General features: G+C 35.3%; 1 protein-coding gene across 1 annotated transcript in view; it reads left to right on the top strand.

Annotated features, from left to right (window-relative positions):
* Positions 1–2,000: 2,000 nt before the first annotated feature.
* The window catches only part of LOC137944148 (transcription initiation factor IIB), a 46,837-nt gene continuing 42,310 nt past the window's right edge, over positions 2,001–6,527 (top strand). Inside the window, exon 1 of the mRNA XM_068789697.1 lies at positions 2,001–2,091. The gene's annotated coding sequence lies outside the window, so the exon portion shown is untranslated. The remainder of the gene's footprint in view (positions 2,092–6,527) is intronic.

The raw sequence follows: 6,527 nt of genomic DNA, 5'->3' as shown, positions 1-6,527 counted from the left end.
TGACTGATTTTCTAGCATTTGGGATGATTTTTTTTTTTTTGCTTCAATTTATGATCCTTCTAAATTTTGAAATAGATAGAAATATCAGATCCTTGACCATTTACCCCTTTTACAATCACCATGTTAGTTGTTATTCATATACTTTTTTTGTTTGTTTATTATGTGTTGAAATTTGTAGAGAAGAGAAATATTTCACGAACTTAATGTTATTTAAGTACAATGAGCCTCTATTTATAATAGAGGAAACAAGCAAAATCCACTTACGACTAAACTACCCTTATGCTAGTTACACCTAAAGTTAAACACAAAAAGATAAGTCCTAGCATAATAAAACAATTGAACATAAATAGAAGACTAACATAATTAAATACCTTTAAGTGAGACTATTCTTTGAGACCTCCTTTTGTGAGATTCCTGTAAGGCTTCACCAGATTAATTATGATTTTGTGAAACTTCTTACTGTGAAAGTCATGTAAAACTCTTCCATATATGCTCTTCAACATTGTGTAAATTTAAATTCAATAAATAATTTTATTTTATTTTTTACAAATTATTTAGAATTCCTCTTTATAAATTTTTTAGTTAATCCTCAGATTCATCGAATTATGTCAAGAAGTTCTATTGATGTTCTGTTTTTTTAATGAGATAAGGATTGAGAACAGGAGATTTTGGAACTTAACATTGTTGCCATATTTTTTTGTTAATCCTTAGATTCATTTATTATTTTATTTTATTTTCCTGTACCCTATCCAACTAATGTTGTCTTTTTATCTATAAAAGAGTGCAACCATCAACTCTATTAATGGTTGGAGACGATGGCAAATTAGCCAATGTTTGTATCCATAGTTGGTCAATTTAATTCTTCATGTATTGACATTGAAAGTCCACAATGTTTTGAGGAAGATTTGATCATCATCCGCACAAAACATCCTTAGAAAGGCTAAAATGCTGCAAATGACTGCAATAGTTTCTTTCCATTTTTCAGTATTACCATCTTCCTCTATTAGCCATTTGTAGTGTGATTTTTGTTTCATTTATCTCTACTCTTGAATCATAATGGACTCATAATCTGTACAATGCAATAGACATTGTTTCTCTTCATTTTTTGTTGTTCTCGTTTCCACAACCACTTCCAATTCCTGACTTTTTGTGACGAGTGACTTCTTTGGCACAACAACACTTATTTTTTTTTTTTTTTTAAGAATTTACTCTTTACAACAAACTTTTTTATGGGAGATAAACTTGATCCTATAGGTATCTCAGAGCTAAAGAAGTCCTATAAAAGGTTTATCATGCAACCAAACCATCTGAAATAGGAAAGGTGAAGGGCTCCATTGTATCCCTTCACGATCAAGGAAAAAAAGATGGTGATACGAGGATGAGTAGGGAAGAAGTCTCCGATAAAATTGGAGGCGATTGTTCCAAGTGAATCGAGCTTCTCCTGTAGCTATTTTGCCAAATTAGTCTCCTATGGAACTCGAGAAGCCTCTCATTGATGCTGTAATATTTTCAATACAAGATAATTTTTCATGATAATTTTGTATTTAATATTTTTATTAAAAAAATTAGATAAATATGATAATGTATGAGATTGATTATTAATTTTTATTTATTTCTTTAGAAAATATACTAACAAGTCCATTTAATTCTCCTTAGAAAATTTTAAATTTTTCTAAGTAATTTCCTAGTAAGATACTAATAAAATTTTATCCGAAGGTTTTTATAAAATATATATCCTAAGAAAAATATTTTCAGCTTTTCCTATAATATAAATCTCTTCCCAAGGTCACTAACGGGCTCGTGTGAATAACAAATATACAATATGTGATATATGAACTATATTTAATCCGTAAAATTTGCCATAATGAAGAGAAACCCGTGCCGTGAGCTAACAGGCAGACAGCTGACACGTAAGAGTTGGACTCGAAAGTCAAAATAATGCGGCGTTATAAATCTCTCTCACCTGTCTTCGTCTTCTCCTACTTCTGCTTCCTCCTTGGTTTGAACAGGCAGTCTGCGCCGGCGACATAGGGCCACGGACTACTGACCTCTTTTAAAACACCAAGCCATTGGCAGATCAGGAGCTGTGAGGTAGACGCATGACCAGTCTTCTAATTTCTGTTGCTCTAGTTATTTTCAGTTCCCCTCTTCCCCTTTGATTTCATCTTTTATTTCTTTCCATTCTCCCGTTGCTGCGTGCAATGCCTGCATTAAGCTTCTTGCTGGCTAAATTAAGACATCTAGCCGAACGAGGTCGGGCTAGGGGGTACTTCTATAAGAAACTAGCAGCTCAGGTAGAGGGTCGTTTTTCCAGTCTTGGGGCCAAGTTAATTGTACCGTCTTTCGTGCACGTGAGAGAAAGTTAATGCTAAATTTTTTTTTTTTATGATCTGGTTTGGGTAGATGAAGTAGAAATTGGGTGCTTGCATTTGCAATTGTAGAGGCGGTGCGGCATTTTCTTGATGAGCTGGAACCTTCAGAGCTTTCTGTTATTTAAATTATGTCAGGTTTTTCTCACTGTCAAGTTAGGGCCTCATTATGATTAATTTACGTGAGGTTAAATCTTTTGGTGAGTGAGATGAGTGATAGCCTTTTCAAACAAAAGGTGAGTGATAGAAAGAAGAGTGAAGCGAGAAGGTGTATCTGAGAGTGGAGGAAAGCTTAATTCACGAGTCCCTCGTAACTTGTTCACAAAAAAACATAAGTGCCCGAAATCCCCTCCAAACTCTAACTAGTTCTGAGGGTAATTAAGTAAATACAAGATAGCAATAAGGCAAAGAAATATTACATAACATAAGCTCTCTAACATTCCCCTTGAAGCTAGCGGGAGAACATAAAAAAAACATCTCATTTTCAAAAATAGAATAAAATAAATGAAAAAATACCCAGCTTGGAACATGCATCAGTTTGGACTAGACTGTTTTGCTGAAGATATCGACAAGTTATTTCTTGGATGGAAGAAACTTGATGCTAACAATTCTTGCTATCACTTTTTCCCTAGCAAAAGGATAAGTGCTTGTGTTTAGTGCGCTTATGGAAAACTGGATTGTGTACAATATGGATCACAACTTGATTATCACAATGGAGCTCCATAAGATCTGTCATAGGAAATCCCAACTTCTCTAACAAGGACTTTTATCGTAGCTACCATACTACATCAACCAAGCCTGATATTCTACCTTTGTACTAGACTTGGCCTCAATGCTATGCTTCTTACTTCTCCGTGTAACAAGGTTCCCTCCAACAAAAGGGGGAATTGCCTCAATGTTTCTTTTTATCATCTGATCTTACCTAGTCAACATTTGCATTGCCATCTATGATCACATGACCATGGGACTTATAAAACAGCCTTTGTCGGAAAGATTTCTTGAAATAGCTTTAAAATTCTCTAACGTATGCTAATAAGAAAGCTATGGTTTGTGCATGAATTCACTAATAATGCAGAAAGGGAATGCAAATCTGTGGCCTTGTTAAAGTGGGATAGATCAACTTACCAACCAATCACCGAAATTTCTTTGGATCAACATCCTTACGACAAAACACTTCCAGATTCGGGTCCATAGGATGCTCCATTGGCTGACACTGAGCATCCCTGTCTTCCATAAGAGGTTTAAGACAATGCTTGCTTTGGGACGAGATCCCATGACAAGACTGTAGTACCCCAACCCCAAGAAAATACTTCAATAAGCCTAGGTTCTCAGTTTGAAAATTTATAAAAAAACCAGCCTTCATTTTCTATGTTTCTTCTTATATCTGCCATTGAGAATAATGGTATCGACATAGACAGCCATAAGCACCACTCTACCTCTCATCCTCTTAACAATGACAAAATGGTCCATGACACTCCTTTTCAAACCAAATTTAAAGCAACTAACTTGAACTACTCAAACCATACATGCGAGGATTGCTTTAACCCATGGATATACTTCTTTAGCTTACACACATTCTTCCCATCTACCACAAAACTAGGTAGTTGGCTTGTATACCTCCTCAATCAGATCACCATACAAAAAAACATTGATAACATCAAGTTGACGAAGAACCCAATGAAAATACGCAGCCATAGTGATGAGAACTCTTTTACCAAATTCAGCTTTGCCATTGGAGAAAACTTCTCATAATCAATATTGTACAATAATCTATAGGCTTTAAGCTACCAAACGAGCTTTAAGGAGAGTCACAGTGCAATTAGAATTATGTTTCATTTTAAAGACTCATCGACATTTGACACCCTACTTGTCAGGAAGTAGTGTAGTCAAAATCCCATCTTTGATTGTCATAGTTGGAAACCTTTTTTCTTCCATGGTAACACGCCACTTCGGATGATTCAACACTTATGTTATGTTTGGGAAATTAAAACATAGGACAATGTCTGCAGTAAATGTACAACAACTTAGACACAAGCGGTGAGTGGAAATAAATTAGTCGGATGAGAAGTACTTGCTTTCTTTTGAACATAAGAGCATAGTTGCTTCTGTAAGGCAAGGAGTTTGTCATCAAAGGAGGGACCATAAAAAAACATTAGAGGGGGGAGAAATACTTATCTCTGGAGATGCCAAAATGACATTGGTGATGGATCGGGCTATCGAATAACAGTGTTTGGCTTGGGCATTGATGTGGGCATCTCTAACGATTTGATCAAGTGGTACAACTGGTTTGGGTATACGCCAAACAATGTCTTGTTTTTTTTCTGGTTTTAATGAATTTGTCTCTTTCAAAAAAAAAAAAAACTGGTTTGGGTATATACCTGGAGATGCAATAAAATTTGGAGGAGAAAACTTTGAAATAAAAAGGTGAACCTCAAAGTAGGTAACATCTGTATAAGTGAAGAATTCTTTTAAGGTGGGATGATAACAAATGTATCTGTTTGATTACATGAGTATCCCAAAAAGATGCATTTCAAAGAGACAAGTATCAAACTTATTTCATCCTAATGACAAACTGTGACCAAAACAAGTACATCCAAATACACTTCGGGCCAACTAAGGTATGGTTAAGGACATTGGAAGACATGCGACTAATAAGAACAACATATGGCCGATAGAATTGGGGAATATGCATAGATAGTAACAAAGCATGTGCCACTTCCAATAGGTGCCTATTTTTTTGTTCAGTCACACCATATTGTTGAGGTGTGTAAACACAAGAAGCTTGATGCACTTTGACATGCTTACTACAAAAAGATTGATATTGGAAGGAGAGATATTCCCCAACATTATTGGATAAAAAGACTTCAATTTTGGGATTGAATTGAGTATCGATCATGTCACAAAAGGATTTTAAGATAGAAAAAACTTCAAAATGATCTCCTTATTTAATAAAGTCAAATGACACATGTACAATCATCCACAAAAGTAACAAAAATATTGGATTGAGTAACATTAGACAAAATTATTAGCCCCTAAACATAAGATTGAACTAGACAAAACAGACTATTCCTCCTGTCCCAAGTACGTGGAGGAAAGGTGATCTTATAATGTTTACCTAACTCAAAAAAATCACAATTTAAAACTAAAACTGATTGTGAAGAGGGAATTAAATCATCCAAAGCTTTTGAGTACGAGTGTCCAATTCAATTGTGCTAATGGAAGGCTACATTATCAAATGAAGCCACAATTGTAACCACCTGACTATCCAGAAAAATGAAGACCACTATCCCTATGGTTGTCACCAATAACCTGTTCGGTTTGCAATAAGAAGAGAAAAAGGTGACACAACATTGAAGCTTTTGATTCAATTGGCTAAGCGGACGTAAGACTTCATTGGAAAGTGGGAAATGTGCTGTAGGATAGAAGACCCAGTTGCATGAACTCAAGTTTGGGAGCCATCGACCATAGACATTATAAAAGAGTGAACTTTAGGGTTTTGGAGAGAGAGAGAGAAAGTGAGAAAAAATGGTAGAATTCAGAGCGCTAGAAAGGCTCTAGTTGGGGGTGGAGCTTGACGTCCAGGCTTGTTTTTAAAGTTTTGAAATAAAAATTATAAAAATGCCCCTTCACTTAAAACCACTTAAACCCTTATATCTTTTTACATGTTCAAATTACATGAAAATTGAACTAGAGATAAAATTAAACACCTAGAACAAGGTAGTGTAACTGCTAGACTGTATGGTGAGCGCAAAATGATGATATTGCCTTCAATACATTTTTTAACACCCCCCTTAAGTTGGGGCCCAGCTTGCTACAAAATACCCCGAGTTCACTTCTACCAAGTGCTTTAGTAAACATATTTTTAATTTGATCACCTGATTGCACATAGGGAGTTAAAACTTCATTTTTCATCATAACATCTCGAATAAAGTGACAAACTACTTCAATATGTTTAGTCATTTCATGGAATATTGGGTTTCTAGCAATGAATATAGCAATTGATTGTCACAGTACATGGTCATAGGTCTCTCCTGTTATAGGTTCAATTCTCTGATTACAGATCTTACCCACATAAACTCATTGACTATATGAGCCACTGCTGTATACTCAATTTCAGCATTGAGACGAGCTACACTATTTTGTTTCTTGCTTTCCCAG

Source organism: Aristolochia californica, unplaced genomic scaffold, assembly GCF_029961685.1.
Source record: "Aristolochia californica isolate CCGP_79_NKW_82.1479 unplaced genomic scaffold, dmAriCali1.0.hap1 SCAF_11, whole genome shotgun sequence".
In the NCBI taxonomy this organism is placed as follows: Eukaryota; Viridiplantae; Streptophyta; class Magnoliopsida; order Piperales; family Aristolochiaceae; genus Aristolochia; species Aristolochia californica.
The sequence above is the reverse complement of the archived record's forward strand: the minus strand, read 5'-3'. Positions and strand labels throughout refer to the sequence as shown.